Source organism: Bombus pascuorum, unplaced genomic scaffold (genome assembly GCF_905332965.1).
Source record: "Bombus pascuorum unplaced genomic scaffold, iyBomPasc1.1, whole genome shotgun sequence".
NCBI classification, from domain to species: Eukaryota; Metazoa; Arthropoda; class Insecta; order Hymenoptera; family Apidae; genus Bombus; species Bombus pascuorum.
This window is the reverse complement of record NW_026869739.1, coordinates 410412-436116: the sequence shown is the minus strand read 5'-3', so window position 1 is coordinate 436116 and position 25705 is coordinate 410412. Positions and strand designations below refer to the sequence as shown.

Below are 25705 nucleotides of genomic sequence, written 5' to 3'. Positions count from 1 at the left end.
TTAACGCAGAGGAGAGGTGCTGTAAAAGGGACAATTCGTCTGATCTATAGGTACTTAAAACATAGGTCTGTTAATATTATATTATTATATATAATATATGCGGCGGAGATGCAAGTACACCGTGCCTTCCCTTCGGAATTCTTAGGAATATCTGTAACACTTTAATCTTATAGGCAACCCGATTATAATTGTCCGAGATTTGCTCACGCAGGGAGGGCGTGAGCCTATGGGGGCTGGCAAACCCACGTTCCCGCAGCCAGGGGGACCGTCGGAACAAGCGTTCCGCTTACGTGAGTCCCTATGTACTCCGCAAGGATGATCGCCGGGAGTATGCGTGCGCTTAAGTGCGGCCATGCTCTCTCTACGCGGTCATGGGTAGTAGCGCACCCACGATCCTGACGCGAATGAAGGGACCGCCGGGATAATTCCCTGGGCACAAAAGTGTCACAGGTCCCCGCTTGCGTGAAGTCCCTTCTTGGTCTGTTGAATGCCCTGTTAGCAGGTCGCAGGGCCAGCAGTGACGTGGCCGTACATCCACACGGTGGTCCCACCAGCGACATAAGCTGGTACCACGGGCAGGATGAGTATTAGCCCGGAGGGAGTAGCGACCCCTCTGCTCGTCCGAAACTGGGTATGGACTCGTGGTGGCGTGGTTCATAGCCGAATGCTGGTTAGGCGGCCGGTCCCCCGGGTGCGAGGTATCCCCATTCGTACTCCGGAAACGGTTACGCCGGCGGGTGAGCAGCGTATCAACTGCTCCGGAACCGTCCTGGGAGACGGTAGGGCCTAAGGGAAGGTGGCCCCGTTTTACCTTAGACGAGCGAAAGCCCCTGCCAGGCCTAGCTAATAAAGGAAGCAAGTGCACTGGGTGCCTTGTGCGTCGGTCGGGCGTGATGCCGACCCCGATTGGTCCTGTCCGGGGACCCGGGCCCTGTATGAGTATCGACTCTAGGTAAGGGTACCCGTAAAAGATACAAGGAGACTACCTGTCCGAGATTTTCGCTCCGCAAGGAGGGCTCACTTATGTGAGTCTATGGGGGCTGGCAAACCCACGTTTCCACAACCAGGGAGGACCGTCGGGACAAGTGTCCCGGTTACGTGATTCCTCTATGTACCCCGCAGGGAAGGTCGCCGGGAGTGTAATGCGCTCGATCGCGGTTATGCTCTCTCTACGTGGCCTTGGGTAGTAGCGCACCCACGATCCTGATGCCAAGGGTGGCACCGTCCGGATAAGTCCCGGGTACAAAAACACTTTCAGGCCCCCGCTTACGTGAGTCCCATCCGGGTCTGCCGAGCACGGTTAACAGTGACGGTTACCCCCCCCCATGTAAGGGATAAATTACTTCAAGGTAAAATGTACATCTTCTGGAATGCTTGTAAGGTCCGGGACTACATAGCAATCAGTAGATGTTATAAATGCTAAGGCTACGGACACGTGGCAAAATACTGCCGCGTTTCTATGAAATTTGGGTTCACTGCGCTGAAAGCGGGCATAGAACTAAAGAGTGCCCAAACAAGGACAGCAACCCCAGCTGCGTAAACTGCAAGAATAAGGAAACAAGGGCGACCACGCGGCCACGAACGTGAATTGCCCGATGTACAAAGAGGCGCTTGAAGTGAGAGTCGCAAGAACGTCACATGAATAGTATCATCGAAGAAACTGGAAGCGGACTCAGGAGGAGAAAATGCTGTTACGCATGCCCAGTGACCCGCATTACTGAGTTATGTGGGGGACTCGGGCGGACGTTGTTGCCATACCCACTAAAAACCCCTCCTCCTTTTTTTCTCTGCTTTGAGGGCAGACAACCGCGGTAATACCTGTCGGCAGTCATCAGGGGTGTCCTTTCATGCCCCGTTGTATCTTCTTCTTCGGGCAGTTACTGCTCGCGTCATCTTCTCAGCCAGTTCAAATACTGGGCTGATCTCCTTCTGAAAAAAACCAACAACCACACGGAGTTCCCAGCGGTCACTAATCTTAGTACTATCCGTGCCCAGCGTTGCTTAACTTTCGTGATCGGACGGGAACGAGTGCACTCAACGCGGCTTGGGCGTTGGCAAGATTAAGAGGAGAAACCCTGGAAGCCGTTATTGCACAGTACAACCTCTACGTCCTTAAAAAACCAGGTCAGGCTCACACTTTCGAGACAACTCGAGAGCGATCGAACATAGACGTAACCTTGGCGAGTCCGGAGCTAATACCGCTCGTGAAGGAATGGAGAGTTCACGAGGACAGAACCTCCAGCGATCACAGAATCTTGGAGACGCGCCTGGATTTCGACAAGCAGAGTACCCCGCCACAACTACAAGAAAAAAGATACACGCGGATTGCCAACTGGGAGGTGTTTCAAAGAGTTGTCATGAAGGAGAGGAAGGCCTTCCAGCAGGCCGATGACGTTGAAAGGATGGCTGAGCGAATGATTGGAAGTCTTGATAAGAGCCTGCGACGCGGTCATCCCAAAGAAGAAATGGCATAACAGATCAGTGCCATGGTGCACGCCCAAACTCACAAGAGGAAAGAGAAACACTTACCGGGCATGAAGAAGGTACCATAGGGTTAAGGACACTGCAACGAGGGAATATAAGAAGCAACAGTATCGGGAAATCAAGTAGAATTACACAAAGGCAGTAACGAGAGCGAACATCCAGAGCTGGCAAGAATCGCCTACAGAACGGTCGCGGGTAAACTCAGGAGGGAAGAGACGGTGTCCACGCTGCGGAGGCCACAAGGAGATACCTCCAACTGGCGATCAACCGCAGCGGCGATGCTGACAGCCCTCATACCCGATGACCAGGAAGGATCTGACACGCTGGAACAGACCGAGATCTGGCGAAACATGGCAACCCTTCCGAACGTCGAAGATACTGCAGAGTTTCGGACTAAAGAGCTCTGAGGCGTAGTAAAACGAATGACGAGTGGTAAATACCCTGGGCCCGATATGATCCACGTTGCAAACGCCACAAGGAGACACCGACATGATCGAGGTAGAAGTAATCCAGCGCGCCTGGGGTGGTATCCACCAAGAACTATTTAACGTAATGAACGGCTGTCTCACCTGCGGGGTCTTCCCAAGAAGATGGAAAGCAGGGAACGTCATCACCATCCCGAAAGTACCAGACTGAGATAGAAGTAGCCCGAAGTCCTACAGGCCAATTTGCCGGCTCTCTATGATGGGCAAATTACTGGAGAAACTGATGGCTAATAGAATATCAACCATCTTCCACGACCACGAAATGACCTCGGACCGACAATACGGCTTCCGCCCCGGAAGATAGACGACGGACGCGATAATCAAACTCGGGAAAAAAGCCGAGGAAATGAGCGAAAAGAAATGCGTCCTCGCAATCGCGCTCGACATATGAGGCACCTTCGACAACTTATGGTAGCCAAACGTCATGCACGAGTTGAAGAGAAGAGGATGCCCAGACATCCTCCCTCCATATAAGTAGCAGGTACTCACCGAGTACTCCATGACCTGTGAGCTCCTTCGTCATCCTGAATGTCAGCGGGACCCCGCCCTGCCTTTTCCATCTCTCCCAGTTGGGTAGCACAGCCCACACGGCAGGGTGATGTTGCACCGCGGCTTCCTCCTCCAGTTGGGTGCGCCATCGCTCCAAGTCTCCTCCGCAATCTCGCTCCTGATGTCTGGCAGCGACCTCCTCCTGTTCTCTTCCTCGTACGTGGCTCTTCGGTGCTCGCACACTCTTTGAAGGGCCAGCAGTTGCCTGCAGTTCGTAGAGAGGGGATACAGCTAAGGTGACAGCTGACGCGAATGAGACAGGCCAATCTGCCTACTCTCAATGGTGGGCAAACTGCTGGAAAGGCTGATTGCTACCAGAATGATGAACCTCTTCATTCACCACGAACTGGCCTCGAACCGGCAGTACGTGAAGATCGCCCCGGAAGATCGACTACAGACGCGATAATCCGATTAAGGGAGAAAGCCGAACAGATGGGAGATAAGAAGTATGTCCTCGCAATCGCGCTAGACATATCAGGTGCCTTCGACAACGTCTAGTGGCCAAACCTCATGCACGAACTAAAGAGAAGTTGCCCCGATAACCTATACAGGCTAACGCGGAGCTACTTCACCGACAGAACCGTGCAGATAGTTAGCAAAAAGGAGGTGATCACCAAGCCCGTCAGCAACGGATGCCCGCAGGAATCGGTACTAGGCCCAAGTTTCTGGAACCTAATGGAACCTAACCTGCTGGAAGAACTAAGAAGACACAAAACGGAATGCGAACCGATAGCGTACGCGGACGACATTATCATCCTAATTGCAGGAAACGCCAGGACGGAGCTCCAGAAAGTCGGACAAGATGCAGTCACACGCGTGTCCAACTGGTGCACAAGGAAGAAACTAGCACTGTCGCCGGAAAAGACGGAAATGCTTCTGCTGAAGGGTAAACTGGATGCCGAAAGGCCTCCAATCATCAAGATCAAGGAGAAGAGTATTCGTATGCGACAAACCATAAAGTACCTAGGAGTGCACCTCGAGAGTGGCTTAAAAATCAATAGACACATAGAGGAGGTAACACAAAAAGCCAGAAACCTGCTCAGCAGCCTCGCGAGAGTGGCCAAGGGGAAATGGGGCCTCGGGCAAGCAGCCATGCGTACCCTGTACAAAGGGCTGTTCGAACCGATAGTCACGTACGCTGCGGCCGGCTGGAGCGACCTGTTGAGAAGCAACTCAAGGACCAAACTATTACGGACATAGAGGATGGCGCTCCTGCAGGTAACGAAAGCCTACAGAACGACATCCACCGAAGCGCTACAAATAATAGCAGGAGTCATGCCCATCGATCTCCTGATCGAGGTAAGGGCAAGACAATACAGAGAGAAAAGAGGCCACACCGAAGGAAGCAACCCAAAGGTGATCGTTCGGGAAGCCATTCAGACGTGGAAGACACGCTGGGAAACCACTCTGAAATGCAGAACGACATACGAGTACTGCAGTAACCCGAAAGCAAGATTAGCAAGAAAATGAATGAACCCAGACTACTACATGACGCAATTCATCAGTGGTCATGGCGACTTCAACGGCAAACTGAAAACATTCCATTTGAGCGAAGTGGACATGTGCGACTGCGGCATGGAAGAAACCCCGCAGCACATACTCGAAGTATGTCGACTCTTCGATGAAGAACGACAGAGGCTGCGGGACTCTATACAGGAAATGGAACTATCCTGGTCGAAGGAAAAGTCCAAGTTCATCACCAAAATAGCGTACCCCCACTTCCAAAAGTTCATCAGGAGCGTTCTCCTGGCAAAAGAACAGAATAGGAGAGCAGCACTACAAGGTACAAAGGGCCCTCTCCAACAGGGAAGACCAGCGGCAAGAAGGCAAACGGAAGAGCAATTAACCCAACCGCCAAGAAGAAGCGCAAGGAATGCACAACAAGCATCAAAAGAGAATAGTGGCGATCCAACCGAGCCACAGCAGCAGCAATAAAAGCACAGAAGCCACAAAAGTAATCAGAAATCAATAACATCCTGATGCGTCACCAGTATGAGTTCCCACTCTGGGTATGGCACGGTCGGCTAATAGTCAGATCCTATACGGTGATACTACTTGGTCCCCCCATCTTGTGTATCAATGGTGCCCCGAGCGCCTCGCAAAGTAGGCATTTCGGGATCGCGGCCGTGCATCCTTTGGCTTGGTGTCCCAAGCCTCCGCATCTGTAGCAAAGATGCCCTTGTCCTCCTTGGAGGTACATGTCCTCCCTATGTGTCCCGTCTCCAGACACCTGTAACATTGCAGGGGTCTTCGCTCGATGGCCTCGACCTTCGCTATCGACCATCCTATGGCGACTTTGCCAGTATGGGCCAGTTTCCTCACTGCCCCGGCCAGGCCTCGTATCCACACGGATACGAGACTGTTTCGAGCGAAGAGGATCTCTCCCAGTTGGACGTCCTTCGCCTTGCAGCCGCCCTCCTTCGCCAAGGTGTTCCTAATGTCCTCTTTTATGTCCGAGATGTCTATCCTGATCACCCTTGCTTCCGCAGCTCGGAAGGGTGTCGCCACGTGAACCTTGCTCGGATGCAGAATCTGTATCAGCCGTACTGCGAGCGCGGCGGGCTTCTCCCTCTTCTGGTCCTCGGAGACCTCCAGAACGACTCCTCCGGTAATGGTTTTGCGCATTTCAACGTCTTTGATGCCGATCTCTGCCAAAGGGACTTTTTGCTGAGCCGCGACCAACACTTCCGCGTAGGATTTGTCTGATCTATCCTTTAACGTGATGGTCACCGCCGATGTTCGCGGTGTGTGTGGCAGGCGCAACTTGTCTCCCTCGGGGGCGTTCCTCGGGCTCTTCGCCCCTGCCTGTCGGAATACAACGATATTGCACACATAGACATAAATACTCTTATACAGACACCTACACAGACATTTGAAAAGGACACTTACACAGGTCATACTCATTACTGTATAGAGAGTGGGGTTCAAAATATTTAAAGGATCATGGGTCACTACCTACAGTTAGTCTGAGAGTAACTGGTTAACTGTCATCAATCCATAAATTCTTTATCTGCGTACTTTGTCACTCACTTATAAACATTTGGTTCTGTAGTTCTATTTAATAAATATCACCTAATATTATTTTAACATAAACATTGTGTCTTCCACAGATTATTTACCTTAAATTTCAGATTAAATTTTAACACTGCTCCCGGAGTTATTTTCCATTATCACAAAGGCGCCATAGACGCGGTCCATTCTTCTCACCATTTCTGTTGTGCCAGCGGCGACGGACCTCGCCGCTTCTCTCAGCATCTTCATGTGTATGCCTTTAAGGTTGCGTGATGTTTCGGCAACCTTGGTCACATCAGACGCTCGACGAATCAATTCCGCTCCTATATCCTACGTAGTAGATGACCTCATCTCTTCGGCCAGTTCCGTGGGGAGCTCGAGAGATCCGCCGGCCTTCCTTTTCTTCGCACAGGGCGCTTCGACGGCAGGGGTCTTTTCCTCCTCCGATGTTTCCTCGGACTGTATGCTTCCCGTGCTCGGTGCAGAACTGAAGAACTTCTCCTTGAGAGGGACCGTCTTCCTCGTATGTCTGGTACTAACGTGTGTTAGCTCAGTAGAAACTCGTAGAATGACTCGTATAATATCTCGTATAATGACTCATATAATGACTCGTATAATGACTCCAACAATAACTCTAATAATGACTGAACTGTTCCTGATCGCATCCATTTATTTATACTGTTCGAGGGAGAGTCGGAAAATTTGAACTTATCTTTGATCGACGGTTGCATGTAGCAGCGACATTGTTTTGCCTGAAAGTTATTTGTCGTTACATTTCGTGCGTCAAGGCGGTGTCAATGTCCCGAAGTAAAACAACAATATGAGTCGCTCTCGAATCACCTTGTCCTATGGCTCATGTGGCGTTACAGCTCCTATTTGCTGATGTGGAGAACCGTCGTATGAAAATTGCCATGTGCCATCTGTGAAGACATCTGTAAAGAGAAGATCTGCTTAATTTCAACCATTTATAAATTTGGAGCACGTAGATGACACGGACAATTATTATTACAGTATACAAATTGCAGAGGTATTATTAGGGACAAATGCGAAGATATTCCAACCAATTTACTATACTGACAATTAGAAGAAGAGTTTGCAGTTCGACAAGTTCTCATCGAAAGCTTATTTCACCAAATAAAATAAATTATATACAAAAAAAGTAAAATGAAATGTAATCCCATCTTTACATACTTTTTATTATCAATAAACTATTGTGGTGGACCATTTGTGCTTTCTCTTTTACCCTCAAAAGTTCTTTCAGTTCAGCTTTCGCTAGAGCAGCTCTAATTTGCAATCCGTAAAAATTTTTCAAATGGTCTTCTTTCTTTTCTGCGGGCTTCTCTTTTATTATTTCTAATTGCTGCTCCCAATTTATAGCGTTTTGGAGTCTTCATCATATCCACATAGGGGAAATGCAATAGGGGAAACTGTCCGATAAAAGCGGAATGGGAAAATAGTGTTGTGAGAGATCAACATGGAAGGCATACGCGCATGTCCTACCCTGCTTGTAAGCAAGGAACAACTAGAATATCTTATTATCATTGGTCATTCTAAAAGGAAAATCTCATAATTTCTTGAACGTGAAGAAGAATTGTTTCAAGTCCCAGTTTTGCATAGAAAATGGATATAGGCTGATCTCACGTACATTCCTGTTATTAAAGATGATCTTAAGTAACGATTATGTATTCATGATTTCTTAAGGCAAATAAGATCCAATATGTAAGGATGTTCTGAAACATTGTTTCAAAAATACGCTATGAATATTGCCCCGTGTTACGAATTACCCGGGCAAAGAAACAAGAAACGTTCCTCTGTGATGACTTTAAAATTGGAACGGTACGAAACAATTAAATAAAATAAAAATCGTATTCGTTTAAATCGACTCGAATTATTAGAACACATAAATTCACAATTTCGCCAATCTTTCTATATAGCTGCCAGCTCTGTTTCGCTTAATTTCAGATCTTACCTTACTAGATTTAAATCACATACAAATCGTCCAACTCGCTCAAACCAACCAAATTATTCACTGTATTTTTACTGTCATCTCCGAGTCGTGACCGTCGTGCGGGTAATTTCGGTGCCTCGCGTACTTCGGCCACGATCAATGGTTCGAGCATACATTAAACCCGAATATCGGCGGGTGACAATGGTTTTCGGCGGTTTAGCCATTGGAGATCGCAGTTATTTGATAAATCAAACCATTGCGATAAGACCATAAAATAACCACTAACCATAAGATAATGCATATAAACAGTGTATGTACATATGATTGGCAATTACAGAACATACACATATTCATTGTAATTATTTGTAAAATAAAATTATACTAAACATGACAATTATTTATAAAGAAAAAAGAGCAGTTGCATTTTTCTGATGCACCTATGCACAAAAGTGCATAAAATTAGTTGCATATTATGCACCGCCTGATACCATGTAACTTTTACTCATGACATCTTCTTCCATCCTTATGTCGTTTAGAATATACAGCCTAGTTCCGTTGCGTAGGACACTCTGTATATGTGTACATATTTGATTTGGAAGTTGTAATATTCTTAAACATTTTTATTGGAAATTGTAATACATATTTATTAATGGCTCATGATTAATATTCATTTAAATAGCATTTATCGGTACCAAATAAAATACTATACATGTAAGTGCTTTAAATAAATCGATATATTATATAATATATTACATATTATATAATAATATTGCTTGTTCAACAAAGAAAGTTAATAACATTATAATTTCTGCGACATCTATAATCCTATCGATTAAATCGAAGAGAACAAAAAATGGGCTAGATGGGGAAATAGAAACATGAATTATTATTTCTGATTTCATGTGTACTGATTTATCGTATTTCAGAATAAAATATCACAAAGGACATAAAATTCAAGAAAGTCCGAATAGATATTTATTCACCGCTACAGCATACCAGCCTTTTAACTTCATTCAATCAATGTATGTCCTTATTCGCTAATTTATTACCATCTGTTATAAAATTATCTGTAGCGGCACATGCGTCAGAGAACGATGCGAATCGAGAGCGACTCATATTGTTGGTTTGCCTCGAAACATAGACACCGCCTTGACGCACGAAACACAACGATAAATGAACTCCGAGCAAAACAATGCCGCCGCTATGTGCAATCGTCGATCAAAAAGGAATTCGAATTTTCCGACTCTCCCCCGACCAGTATAAATAAACGGGCGCAATCGCGAGCGAGTCAGTTATTATCCGAGTTATGATTCGAGTTATTATCCGTGTTACAACCGTTCGCGAAGAGACGCGGTCTTGAAGGAACGCGTCAGCGAGAGGCGTAAATTCTCGCTACGATTCGGCTAATCGACGCCGCGAACTGGTCGCTCCCCGTGTTTCGATTAGGATAACAGGGGTAATTCAATGAATGCAACTTATTCTACAGTTGTAGAATATATATATTTGTATCAAAATAACACTTATAACTTATACAGAAAGTATTGGTTGTAATCGTGTTTGAAGTTACGGATAGTATGTTCTAGCGAGATCTTGTAAAATACGACTGATTTGTATGACTGTTTGAATGCTACTGAAGAGTTTGACTGTTCTGGACCGATTCCTTTGTCTTTCGAGGAGACAACCCCCACTACCCTAGGATCACGTCACTGCACGCGCCAATGAACACGTAAAATCGAACAGATCCGAATCGAAGTTTCTGGAACTCGCGGCCAGACGGTAACCATACGCTCGTCGATGCATTGTATTGATATACGACACCGGATCACATACCGTGGGCCGCTGGTGACGGTTAAAAACACGAAATTGAAGGCGCGCCGCGACAATGTATGGACTTCTGCTTGCCAGCCTGCCCGCGGCACGCGATCCGCTGGAGGAGAGTGTTACTCGACGTAACAATCCGAGTTATCATACGAGTTATTATACGATCTATTAACAGTGTTTAACGGAGTATACGAGTTATCGAGTTTTCCGCGAGCGATCATACTTTATCTTTGCAAATACGTTCGTACGAACGTCTCTCGACAGTATTTATATTCATTTAATTTATTCCAAATATATTTGACGGGTGGCAACAACAATTTTTCGTTCTCGTTATTCTACATTATAATCCTCTACACATAAACCTCTACAACCCTTTCTTTCCGATCAGCTGTTTGCTTATGACATTTGGCAGTAACCTATCAATCTTTCGAAAGCAATTTAACATTAATCATTAGTTCACTTTGATATAATTTGTTCTACTTACACATTTTAATATTTTGGTTTTCATTTGCACAGATTATTATTTGAGGAAATTTTAGTAGCATTGGTGAACGATGATAGATCCAATGCAATTGTGATGACGTTTTATTTACTTTAATGAAAACAGATATATTAATAAGTTTGTTTCTTCTTTCGAGTGGATAATAAATCATGTTTATTAACTCGATAAATATCATTAATAAATAATTCATCATATTAACTCCATTAATACGGAACATGACAAAATTATAAATAATTGTTATGATTTATTATGAGCACTAAGATGAATATAGACAAAATTAATCACTTCCCTCCATTTCGAATACATTAAAGAGAAAATATTGAGGTAGGTCACCTACAAAGTACATCGAACGAGAAGTTCCGTTCTATTCTAAAGAAGATTCTGACAAAATTATTGATTCCAATGTATTTCGATATACAAAATCTTATTAGATTATTTTTGTGTTGAAAGTTTTTGTTACAACTAATTAAAAAATGCGAACAATATATGTTTCAAAACTTTCGTCGCAAAATTTCTCGATTCAGTATTAATCTTACACAAATCTAATCGGAAAAAACGTATATAATTGTGATTTCATATATGAACTGTTATCTTCTTACACTATTTTTAATTCCGTCCAATGTACTCCAGAAAATAGAAAATACGCAGTAATCTCAAAGCGATCATAATTTTTTTCAACTTCTGACAATAAGTGTATTTCAAATTTATTTTTATTACTCATTGCTGGTCCATATATCAGTCCCTTAAGAGCTCGAATTATCGAACAGATGTTGGATACGGACAAAATTAATAGATTTAAGTTCCCCAGACATCACACAGTGATAAAGTTGCAGTTTCCGCCGTTGCTATACCGACGAACAAGAGGAATAATGGGTGCGCAGGCCCAACAATTAATTTAAATGCATGCACAACACGTTGAAAACTGAAAGAGTGAAGTTCTTAACATTCATTCCATAAGCGGAGAACCATATAAATGTCATTGTAAAAAGTATATGTAAGGATCGCTTCCTGCAAAACGTCCTCGAAGAACTAGTTTTAACGTCATTCAGGTTGTCACACACTCAAGAAGGGCCGCTCACTCAATAACCAGATAGATAAAACACCCTGCATGCCACAGCTTATTTTTTTTTCTTTTAACGTGGAGAAATCCTCATGGACACCCGGCTCCCGCAAGCCGGAGCCGGGTAGTGTCGGACTCTTACCGACTAAAACTCCACGTGGCTGCTTGACGCGCAAGAAAGAGGCCCCAGGGATCTCACTACTGAAAATCTTCCTGAAAGTCCACTTTCCCGCGTCTTCCCTGCTGGCTGCGGAGGGGCTACTTCAGAATGACTCCCGGGGCAGCCCCGGGTGTCATGGTCATCTTACCGGATCCGTGGGGGGAGATGGCGGCCTCCCACCGTTGCGTCCTGGGTTCCTTTCCCGCTGCACCCGAGCTGGATGGCCGGCTTGAATCCTCAGTCTCTCTGCCCGCTCCTTTATGAGAATCACACACTCACAAAAGTCGCGGACAGCCTCGTAGTCCGACCGGATTCGCAGCAATGCTTCCATTATTCCCTTTGGGGACAGGTCTCCTCCGATCTTCGTAACCAAGATATGCCTCAGCATGGCCCATGCAGGGCAGTATTGCAGGGTGTGTTGGGCGATGTCCTCCGCCTCCCCACAATGGTGACAGATGTTGGTCACCTCGCGTTGTATCTTCAGCAGGAACTCACCGAACACACCGTGCTTCCCATCCTATGTTTGGATGAAGCCCCCCTTGCCTCGCAGATAGGACACCTTGACGATGTGGCCATGCAGTTCCTTGCTCTGTGTCCCTCTTCACCACACCGGAAAGACAGGTGTGATCTTTCTTCTGGAGAGACACAGACCGCCGCAACGTGCTCCACTTCCAGACACCGGAAGCATTGCAACGGCCTCTTCGGGAGTACGATCACCTTCGCCCTGGTCCATCCCAGCGTTACCTTACCCGCTTGAGCTAGTTTACGGGCTCCGGCTGCTGGGCATTTAACGAAGGCCACCCTCATACCACTTCTGGATGTTCCGGCATCCCACACCTTGATGTCCCCGGGCTGGCAGTCCGCTGCCCTGGCCAGTTCTTCTAAAAGCTCCTCCTTATCCAGCGATATATCGATCCCCACTATTTTGAGCTCGGCCATCGTTGTCGGGGCCGAAACTCTAACAGTAGAGGGATCTAATATCCCTGACTGCTACGATGCCAGTTGCGTGGCCTTGTCCATGCTGGCGTCATCGGGGATGTTAATCACCATCGCCCCGGTGACCGCTTTCCTTATCTGGACATTCTGAAGCCCGCATCTTTGAAGAGCCTTATCTCTTCTGGCTTTAGCCAGGACCTCTTCATATGTCCTGGATGACCCGTCCATAAGAGTGAGGGTCACCGCTGACGATGTTGAGGCCGGCGGGAGTGTAGGCCATGCTGCCGCCGTCCTTCCTCTTCCTGTTATCGTTGCGTACGTGTAGCTTGCAGGAGGTATTCCAATCCCCTGCATTCTATTCTTCCTCTTCTTTTTCCCCCTACCGGGCAGAGTAGGAGGCGGCAGCCCGGCCAGTCCCACTGTCCTTCCCGCCTTGGTTACCGGAGGCGGAATGCAATGGGGGGCCCCGTAGCCTGCTTCCTACCTGGCTGACTCCCTAGCCTTTCTCCGGGCCTTGCGAGAGACTACCGTTTGCCACTGCTCCTCCTCCATTCTTCCCACTCCCTGGGGTTGCAGTTGGGGGGAGTGTTGTGGGGGTTGTGGGTGAGCTACCTGAGGGGTGACCTGTTGGCCCGTCATCGCGCCCCCTCCTATGGTCTGTCTCGGCTGCAGCAGAACTCATGCTCGATAAACAGATATACAGTTGTGAGTAAGAAAACGAAGAACAGGAAGTCAGGCCCTATAGAGAAGATACTCGATTCATTTAGAAATCAAGAAGCGTGCTGAAATGACAGAGAGCGGAAGAAGAGTAAAATAAAATCCTTCAACAACTGCGTAAGTTCGACAAAGAGCTTCACACGTTTTCTTTCCTTTACGAACAATCCTCCTAATCAAAGTAATCCCTTGTCTCAGTAGAGCGCACGATGAGTATGGAGAACATGGTGAACTTGATGGAGAGCATAGATGCTTTCAAGGAATTGTTCAATGTTCATTTGACGGAGATGAACGCATTATCGCTAAAACGGATAAACTCTAACAAATCTGTGTACTGTGTTGTACTACAAATGACTTTAGACGTCTCACAAAATTCGCAATTGTGAAATTCAATACCAATCAGCTCGTCTCTAATAATAGTAAGTTACTATTAGTTAGGACCGTTCGCAGAGAAACGCGGTTGCGAAGAAAACGCGTCAGCCAAAGGCGTAAATTCTCGCTACTATTGGGATGATTGACGCCGCGAATTAGTTATTCCCCAGTTTCGATTACGATAACAGTTAGTTAAACAATTAGTTAACAGGTAGTTAAAATGAGTTTAACACTGAATTAACAGGGTTAACAGAAACTTGTATATTTAAAAATATTCAGTATTATATTAAAAACGAACTTGAAATTCGGGGGTGGAACCGCTTTATTATTTAATTCATTCCGATTAGCATATCATTTAACTTTGAAGCGATAATCACTAGCCGTACAGACAAAGGAAAATCGAACTTTCAGTTGTCACGATAAACCTAGCAAACAAAACGCGGCTTTTCATTTATTCTATTTACATTGCAGGCTCTTAAGTTTGTGTCTCATTACAACGTCTTTGCCGGGGAATGACTTTTCGAAAAACTATATCTGTGTGATACAATTTTTTCACCCTTGGTGGTGGTTATAACGCGAGACGTATTCCCTGGAGCAGCACGTTAAATAATAACAGACCCGAGAACCTGTGACACAGATTTAACGAGTAACAGGTGGATCTGTTCCTCCAGTTCAGTGACACTGATTTGTCAAGGCGCAGTCGTTCTTGGATTTCGTACTCGCAAAAAAAGCTGGACATTTTGTTGTGCCGAGCTGCCAGAATTAAATATCTCCGTCCACGAAGATAAGAACACAGAGACAAGAATCACGAAACTGAGATTTTCACCAGACCATAAATAATGACATTCTTTCGGCAATAGGAGCCTGTATTCCAGCTCTCATATGGTACTTTAATTGCGTTGACAGATATCTGACTCCCGCTTCGGAGGTTTGCTACAAGATAAACATAGAACCTCCTGCACCTTAAATCGGCTGAAGAAGCGCTTCGGCACATTATGTTACTTTATTCCATCGTTTATCGAACACGCAAATGCTATAGAACCATAAAAAGGCGTATCGGAAAGGCCCCTGATAGATACACGAGTTCTCTGCACTCAGAGAATTAAAGATTCTAAAAGCATGTTTCCGCAAGTTAGACGAGTGCTAGGCAACGGGGCTAACCTCTTGATCGGCGCTTTCAAATTTTCTTCAGACGATACTCATCGTCTTCCACAGTTGAACAACCTCCTCGTCTAGTGTGACAGAGCAGAGGATGCATCGTTACTGGTACCAAGCCGACAAATAAGTCGAGATCGTGACGTCTCCTGTACCGCCGGCTTCCTAGAACTGACTAGTAACGCGATGACATGCCAAGAATAAACGTGTACGCAACGCGTGCTTCTGTTATTCACGATTGTGTGCCGCGACATCCTTTCAAGTTATAAACTGTTCTCTGTACAGGTCTGTAATTACTATTGCGCTCGTGTAATATTTCGTCACTTCAAACTTGTTAAACTTTTATCACTCGTTACAAAAGCACTTGTTATTTGTATGTAGCCAACCATTCTTTCCCCGGTCTCCACTGCGTGGTGAGCTTCGTGAATCCTACAAGACTACTGGGGACAAATTTTGAGAGTGTACGTCGAAATGTGTGTGATGATCTTCACAAATTCTCAAATTCTACAACCTTGAAAATTCAGATCTTCGTTGAGTCGGTGCCGCTGGAACAAGGTTCATCACCCGAGGAAACAGGATTAGTAGCCGCTACGGCTCCGATGTATCAGAGAATTATTTCACATCGGTAGATTCATTAACGATTCAATTTAAGTTTCTGAATGGGGAAAGGTTATCTGGCTTCGATATTTTCAACGCAGTTCCAATATAACCCCCGCAAAGATACACATTTCTGTTCACCTTAATCTTCAATGATCTCTTGAACCTGCGTATTTTCCTAAGATATGGAAGATGGGGAAAGTGGTTTCCTTGTTAGGAAAGGATAAGAACAAACCAAATCCAGCTAGGTACAGATCAATGAGATTGCTGTTTGCAGAGTATCCATTAGTAAGGTCTTTGAGAGGGTGATACAGAGACACATACTGTTTCATTGTAAAGAGGTTTCCATTCCTCCCGATCAGCAATTTGGCTTCCGAGTCAAGTAAGGTCAACGCAACAATAAAATTCGTGTCAGACATGTGCTAGTAGCAAAATTCTCCTCATAGACCTGGAAAGGGCTTTTGATATGTTTCGATCGAGCGGTTTGCTATAAAATCTGATACGATGCGGTTTTCTTAAACATTGAGTTCAAGTAATTTGGTCCATAATCTTCGGAAGGTGTCTCATTGAATTGTGCAAGTTCGACTGTCGTCTTCAGCGCAAATGACGGACTGCAACAGGGAATATTCAATACCTCCACCCACTTTAATTTGTATTCTAGTAATGCTTTGAGCTTCTTGCTTGGTATTTGCTGATGGCCTCCTGATTTACGCTACGCGAATGTATTCGTCCAAAATTAGTTCCAAGCTACAGGAGGTTTACGATCGAACTATGGTTTACTGTGGCAACTGAAAGTTCCGTATAAGTACTCGTCGATGCGAGTCAATCCCTTTCGGGTTGTTCATGTCTAGACATTTTAATTTCAACCGTGATGTGACTCGAAATTCTCGCGGATTTCTTATCACCGGCAATAGCCCCTATTCGTTCCGCATAAGAAAATGGTCAAATATCTCGGTATATATTTGTATTGCAAATTACAGATTACGAAGCATATTAACACGCAAATATGAAATAAATCAGAAAAGACTTTTATAGCCAATAATGGTTTGTTCTTTTCAAAGTATCTCTGCGCACAGTGTAGTCTTTTGTTGTACAAATTGCTGTCAATAATCCTATCCCGACTTATGCCTGTCCGATTTAGCTCAATTTCACAACGAGCCAGATAGACCAGCTCAGACGTTTCAAACGGAAATGCCCGAGGCATTGCGTCGGGCTGTATCGCTCGAACTATTTCACATACCAATACAAATATTTGCATAATTTTTATACAAATTGTACATAGCTCTTAAATTCCTTGTATCTGTAGGACGCGTTGAAAATGCCATGGTCTCTCAGTTGACCTGTTTATGTGACTTAGCGAGGAATCATACAGCCAAAGTACGTCTAATCGTTGATCATCTTTGATGGAGATTTATATGATCCAAATCATTTAATTATATCATTTTTTAAAATGAATTCAAAGCAGATTATGCACCATCCATTTTCCTCTTCAGGATTAATAAAACCGCGCACATGTATAAACCACGATAAATAATTTACGACTACAACTATAATGCATTTTTATATGCTATTCAGAACACCTACACTTCCTTATATGCAGTGTGATGGATCCTCGCGAAAGAGATGAAATTTGTCAGTTATTTATTATTTGTATCAATATAGAAGTGTTACGGCACTAAGGGTTTAGTATGGCACATGCTGGAAATTTTAAGAATAATCACCATTTTGGGCAGCTTGTCCGAAAGCTAATTTCTCTACGATTTGGATGATATTGAAATATGTTGCAAGGCTCAATGTTGTGGACAATTTTTTTCTGTACATACAACTGGCGATAGTTAGTTAACAAATTATGTACAAAAAATGTACAGACGAAACTACCGATCAGCTTTGCTAATAGATTATATTAAACCTTTTGCTCTTAACGCCGGATCTATCCGGCATGTACGATGTGACTCGATAAAATCGTTTGTTCTTTGTGACTGCAAGACGGGTTACATTCAAGACTTTCTTATTTATACGGAAGCTGGTACTACTATAGGGTCCGAACATAAGGACTGCTGTAACTCAGGAAATATTGTAATGTCCGTGCTACAACCATATTTAGGTAAAGGCCACATCCTTTACGTCGACAATTGGTACGCAAGCCCCGCATTATTTCATACATTACACAAAAATTTTACAAATGCGTTTGATACCGTAAAAAAGAGGAGAAAAGGAATACCAGAAATGAACGAAAAATTACAAAAAGGAGAAGCGTGCTTTCGCTCGTCTGCAAATATATTAGACATATAATGGCAAGATAAAAAAGAGATTTTCATAATTCCAACAATGCACACAAAAGAATTTGTGAATGTATCAAAACACTATAATGCACAAAGAATTTTACAGAAACTATGACAGGACTGACATGGTCATCAGCACTATAAATTCTACTCGCAAAACAACGAAACGGTACAAAAAAAATTTTTTTCCATTAGATTGATATGTGTTTATGGAATTCATATTGTCTGTACAAATTAAAAACCAACAAAACAATATCAATTGCGAAATTTCAACTGAAATTAATAGATCAAATTTTAAAGAAGTATCAGAGAAAAAACAATTCGACATCCTATTATACCCGGAAATAATCACTCATTAAGACTCAACGGAAAACATTTTCCTTCACTTTATGAAGCTACAGGAACAAATAGATCATGAAGATGTATTGGATGTGCGAGAAACGATAGAAGACGAGAAGCACGTTATCAATGCCAAGAATGTGATGTTGGGTTGTGCGTGTTTTCATGTTTCAAAGCATATCATACTGAATTAAATTATTAATCACTGTATATTATTCTTCCACTATTTTCAATCGTTCATCAGACTCTTTATACCCTGTTACGTCGGCCGACTCTCTACCTGAGCCGGACCTCACATCGCGGACGGATGGCAGCCAGATGCCCGCACATCCTTATCGCATACTCTTGAAAACACTCGCAGCCTGACTATAAATCTCAGAAAACTCTGGCGAAAGTCTTTCATCGCAAACAAGGGCTTTTCCACGAAAGCGTTTTCTAAGGTTTCTGGTTAACGTCTGGAAAACACGTGAACGCTAAGTGTTCACACGTGCGATGCCTCCTACTCCCAACTTTCCATCGAGGGTGGCTAATACCCTTCCTAGTCCATCGATAGTCTTACTAACCAATAGAAACAATTTCTATTACCCTCACTTCTCCAACCAAAAACTGTCATCAACAAATCAGATGATTCCGTGCGTTAGACACACCCTTCCTTAGCTCACCTCCGACACAGCATCGTCACGATCAAGTTAGTTCGTCTTCGTCGTCAATTCAATCAACACGTCTACCACGATCGCTCAGTCCAACGAACTCACTGAGAAGCATCGTAAAGTCGCAATCTAACATACGAACCGATCAGTCGCAGTCGAAAACTCTCTGTACGGTCGCGTCCAAATCAGTCACATTGTATAAGATATAACTCGAACAATCTAGTGGTAACTTCCGATACTATTTAAACCGACACCTTATATAATCTGTAAGTGTTATTGTGATACAAATATATATTTATTCTACAATCGTAGAATAAGTTGCATTCAGTAAATCACCTCGGTTATCCTAATCGAAACGCGGGGAGCGACCATTTCGCGGCGTCGATTAGCCGAATCGTAGCGAGAATTTACGACTCTCGCTGACGCGTTTCCTCGCGACCGCGTCTCTCCGCGAACGGTCGCAACATTTGGTCCTTCGAGCCGGATCACGTGTCAGTGAAAAGGTGGACTTATCAGTGACCATACAGTGCCACGTGAATCCAACATAATTGGCGGAAACGTTACCACTCCAGCGAAGTCAGGTGCATCACCTTCGAAGAGATACAACCCGTTGGTCGAGGAACGCAACCACGCAACCTCCCCGCCGCAGCGGGACAATCATCGACATCGCAAGTACAACCATTTCGACTTCACTACCAATGTGTCACCTTCGGGAAGGATCACCTTCCTCGCGAAGCGCACATCAACCACATTCCGCTGCACAGTGACAAGCGATATCTTGCAGCCGGAACAACTTCGGTCTCATACCGCAACTCTAAGGTAAGCTCTTTCAAAATATCGAAATCAGTCATGGCTCCCAATCTGGAAGAGCGCACAAAACAGTTGATACTAAAACGAGAGGGGTTCAGAAAAGAATTAGAGGCAGTTCGCGCAATACTCGACAGTTATGAGGAAGGGGCCCCTATCCACACCATCCAACGTAGTTTGAAAGAGTTAGAGATAGAATTCGCATCATTCAAAAAGAATCAGTGTGACCTAGACGATAGGGAAGAAGGCCCGACACAGCAGGATCGCGTGAATTTACAACGGACATTCTATACTATCTTCGGGGACGCGTCTGCCATCATTGACACCGCAACGAAACAATCAGAGCCGACGATCCGAGGTCCGACTTCGAACATTTCCTCGCCGGAACCCGTCGAGTTGCCGACAATTCAGTTACCCACCTTTTCGGGAGCCTACGAGGACTGGCCAGGTTTCGCGGATCAATTTCGTAACACGGTTCACGACAACCCGCGAATCGACGACTGCAAACGTTTGACATATCTTCGATCCTGCTTAACGGGCGCAGCGGCGCTAACCATACCATCTTTGAATAACGTAGCAACCAATTATTCCGCCGCGTGGGCAATACTAGAGAAAAGGTATAACAGGCCAGAGAAGATCGTGCAGAGATACCTGCAAGAGATATTCAACACAGGCCTCGCATCGCGCACAACACACCTAGACTTGCAATCCTACGCGACCAAACTAGAATGGCATTACAAGGCATTAGAATCGCTCGGACATTTGACGGCAGACTCCGTGCTATTATATCTATGCACCTTTAGATTAGACCGGGATACCGATCTCATCTGGAAGGATAAAACACAACACACACCGTTCCCCACATTCACGGAATTTCTCAATTTCTTGAACGATCGGAGTCTAATCAGCGAACCCTCAAGGACGACGCGCCAGCCACGCGGGCAGGCGTTTGTCACATAACGATCGTCATCAATTTGTCCAATGTGTAGCGGACCGCACAAGATCTAGACTTGTAGAACCTTTAGAACGAAAACCATCGAAGAGCGCATCAGGGCCGCCGAAGAAATATCGGCATGCACTAACTGTCTGACGACAGGACATACACTCCCACAGTGTTCCGCCGGGTCCTGTCGCATTTGCGGACAACGTCATCATACTCTTCTACATAGATCCGACGCTCAGATTACGAATCGAACCATTTCCAGCAACGGGGCACCCGCGACGACACTCCCTGGCAAAAGTAGAAATACCTTGAAACATCCAAACGATACGCTACCAACAGGCCCCGACCGACGCCTGCAGAAAACACAATTCGGAAGGGTCAACGGGGGGAGCTCATTCTTCCCATTAACCGCAAGGGTCTTTCACACCTCCACAGCAGATCTCGAAGCGGACATCACTCGCCTTGGGGAACTCGACGATAAACCACGAACAAAACCCACATCAGAGGCGAATCAACAATACGAGGAACACATTCAAAATCACGTCCAACGCTTCAACGAAGGGCGATCCATCGTCGCACTCCCCTTCAACGAAAAACTGCCTTCACGCAGATCATCTAAGACAATGGCAATGAAACGACTTGCCTCTCTCTCATCACCAACACGCGACTCGACGACGACCAAGTACGCGACATTATTATCGGAACAATCTGATTCAACGCTAGCAAACTCCTTGAATCAGACAATCTCTAACACTCGCAACTCTTCGCCTACACGCGAATTGTGGACAACCTCTCACGATCCTCCGGACCGGAAAAAACTGAATCCCGTCCAGGACAACTATGGTCATACTCCGCCGATGGAGAATATCTTATCAAATCCAGTGACGATTCCGTTGCATGATACACGGAACTCAACGCACGACATTCGCACCGCGTCACCGACACGCGACCTGACGACAACCACGTTCGCATCGTCAGCACCACAACACTCTGATTCAACGCCACCAGACGCATTGAATCAGACAATCCTTCACGATCGGCGGGATCGCGAAGAAGAGAGAATCTCATCAGACGACAATTCGGCTCCGCCATTGATCTCTACGAATCCGTCACAGAATGTCTCATGCCCTATCACGGCAATTCATAAAGTAGAGAACAACGTGTTAAACTTCGTCAATGACACCGAGGTCTATCCGAAGTCGAAATCAACGACAAACTCTCCGGAATCCACGACGTTCGATTTATCCAGGAACAGGTTCTCCTCGATCATCACTTCGACGGTTAACAATCTATCCTGCATCACGGCATTTGTAATACATGAAACAAATATCATGCCGGAAACTCAATCTCCAGAAAATAACCTAAAGACTCCGCCTTCGCCACGGCCGAAAGAGTCCACACGCGCGAGTGATCCGAATCGGAATGATCACCCCCTTATTGCCTACATCGCTACATCGGGCAACTCTTTGTGCACCACGTTCAATCTGGCGTCGACCTTGGCTCCAACGAAACCAGGACGGTCTCCAATGCCCAAACCATCAGAATACGAAGAACCTTTGAAGCAATCAAAATGGTTCATCTGGCCTACCTCTAATGAACTCACTAGTAAGGCCGCATCATCGCATTTCCTGCCTAATCACTGCCCTCAGACACTGAGATTTAGGCATACCCCGGGTTATGCGGAACCATCGGGCGCTCTACCCCACAATACTACGATGCCAAACGGACAACTCCAGAAGGATACAGAACTGATTAATCATCAACGCAATAACTCAGAGTGGCTACAGATGTCTGCAACTGTTCATTCTAACTCACTGTATCCAATCAGGTGGAAGGAGTTGAACCAAAAAGACGGTAAGTCGTCACTTATGTTGTCTTTTATAGATCGTGGGGCCACGCCGGCACAACCATCAAATATCATCAAGAAGACGCGCTACGGGTGGGACAGCGGGGGGAGCCCGGCCACCCAGTCATTTGTAGATCGCCTTCCAGCTTCTCCAAATCAGCTACATGTCAATCGCATTTGCCGCGATGAAAACGGTGAAATGTATGACGACACCTCCTGGGCCGAGGTGTTCCACGATAATTCAGGGACCGAGCTATATCACGACACTTCATGGATCGTGAACTTCAACGGCAAAGATCCTGGCAATACCGAGGATCACAACGATCCCAAATCCAAGGCTGGCCACGCACCTTCAACGCAACGGTCCTTCGGCCGTACAATCGAATTCGCCCTGATGACGACGCCATCATCGAACCAGCCAACATTTCTACGGCAGCAAGCTTTTTGGATCCAAGTGCCACTTAGTTTATACTACTATCGAATCAATCAGATTCAACAAAACTCAAAACGCCAACACACCCGCCAATACCAAGGCAAGTCACAGTCACAACGTCCAACGCCGCGACGCCCAACGCAGCGACATCCAACGCTCGTTAACTACCAAGGAACATCACTGGGAGAACTCGAGTCGGGCGGCTCATCGGGGGGAGCCCAGCCTCCCAATCAACTACCGAACCCCGCATCGTGTCAGACGAATCAGCATCAAGCAACACTGGAATTCCGTTCAACGCTACCTCTTGGATCAAGCTGGTCCACTACATTCCAGGACCGAGACGGTCCACGATCATCCAAGGACACTTCCTGGGTCAATAATCACAACCGCAAGTTTCCGTACAACCACAAGGATCACGACAGTCGAGACACCAAGGACTCCCGAACAGGACATAAACAACATAGTTGTCAAAGTATCATAACTCTGTTATTTTTCCAGATATAATCTGGACTCTCCGAATGGAACAGCATCCATTCATCAGCCTCGGAATCAACCACTGCAAACCATTTTATGTCAACGAGCAAAAGGATCGCAACCGCCACAAAATCCAGAGTCATCGCTCTTGGACAGGGATACCCCATCCAACTGTCTTCAACTGGCATCATGCGGATGGCACCACTACCGAGCAGATCGACACCAGATGACTCCGACCTAATCAGCAGCAACGCGGTCTAATGCGAGATCCACCTCACCAAATCAATCACATCATTTTGATCGGTACCCTCTCAACGGGGGGAGGATGTTACGTCGGTCGACTCTCTACCTGAGCCGGACCTCACATCGCGGACGGATGGCAGCCAGATGTCCGCACATCCTTATCGCGTACTCTTGAAAACACTCGCAGCCTGACTATAAATCTCAGAAAACTCTGGCGAAAGTCTTTCATTGCAAACAAGGGCTTTTCCACGAAAGCGTTTTCTAAGGTTTCTGGTTAACGTCTGGAAAACACGTGAACGCTAAGTGTTCACACGTGCGATGCCTCCTACTCCCAACTTTCCATCGAGGGTGGCTAATACCCTTCCTAGTCCATCGATAGTCTTACTAACCAATAGAAACAATTTCTATTACCCTCACTTCTCCAACCAAAAACTGTCATCAACAAATCAGATGATTCCGTGCGTTAGACACACCCTTCCTTAGCTCACCTCCGACACAGCATCGTCACGATCAAGTTAGTTCGTCTTCGTCGTCAATTCAATCAACACGTCTACCACGATCGCTCAGTCCAACGAACTCACTGAGAAGCATCGTAAAGTCGCAATCTAACATACGAACCGATCAGTCGCAGTCGAAAACTCTCTGTACGGTCGCGTCCAAATCAGTCACATTGTATAAGATATAACTCGAACAATCTAGTGGTAACTTCCGATACTATTTAAACCGACACCTTATATAATCTGTAAGTGTTATTGTGATACAAATATATATTTATTCTACAATCGTAGAATAAGTTGCATTCAGTAAATCACCTCGGTTATCCTAATCGAAACGCGGGGAGCGACCATTTCGCGGCGTCGATTAGCCGAATCGTAGCGAGAATTTACGACTCTCGCTGACGCGTTTCCTCGCGACCGCGTCTCTCCGCGAACGGTCGCAACATACACATTAAATAAGTTTCTATCTTTTATGTAGAAATTATAAGTATAATGTTTTGAAGAAACGTCCCCCTACTTCCAAAATAAACAATGCGTACACTTTCGGCGCGGGGTCCAATTCAGTCGCGGTACTACGGCAATCCGAATCGCCGTAGCAAAAGGGTTAATACAAAAGTGTTGACACAATGTGACTTTTGCCCAGTGCTCTAAATGTCAACGCGCAGAAATTGAAGAAAGTGCAGGTAAACAGAGGGAGTAACTATGACTCTCTTAAAGCCCTTAGCAGCATGCCGCTATGAAACGGTTGTGTTGCGGGGCCTTGGGGGGTCATAGGTGCTCGGGAGCAGGTGAGACCCCGGTCTCGAACGTCCGAGGAAGTTAGCTGATGTCGTGATTAACGACGACTTGGCTTATTTGGCACCTACCAGGCAACCTCCTGCAGCAAAGGAGGTAAGAACGCTATATAAAGAGTTATGGAGGGAAATGGGTCCACCAGACCTCCCCATACCACAAGAACATGCTTCAGGAGGTCTTTTACACGAATATTTCTCTCCAATAGTCGCTGAGGAAATTAGTGAGAGGATAAAGAGAATAAGAAGTAAAACAGCTGCAGGTCCGGATGGTCTTGAAAAGAAAAATCTATTAATCCCGGGCCTGCCTGAAGCGTTAGACTAAAAAGGGGCATCGTGCAAAATCTTAGACAAAAAGGCTTTACTTCCGAAAATGGATGTAAAATTATTCAATACAGCCCTGGAATAAAGCAAGAAAGATCGAGGAGGTGTCTCTACAATATTTGGCATCTCCAAAGCTTCTGACACGGTACCTCATTCAGCGATTAAACCATGTCTGGCTAGAAAAGATATATCGAACCCCGTTGATCGATTTAATAGTGAATATGTATAAAGATACAAAAACAACGATCAAAACTAAGGATGGAACTGGGGTCGAGATTGAC

General features: G+C 45.5%; 1 pseudogene; it reads right to left on the bottom strand.

The window, feature by feature from the left end:
• Nucleotides 1-1937: 1937 nt before the first annotated feature.
• Nucleotides 1938-2056, bottom strand: LOC132915741 (5S ribosomal RNA; annotated as a pseudogene).
• Between the last annotated feature and the right edge of the window lie 23649 nt (nt 2057-25705).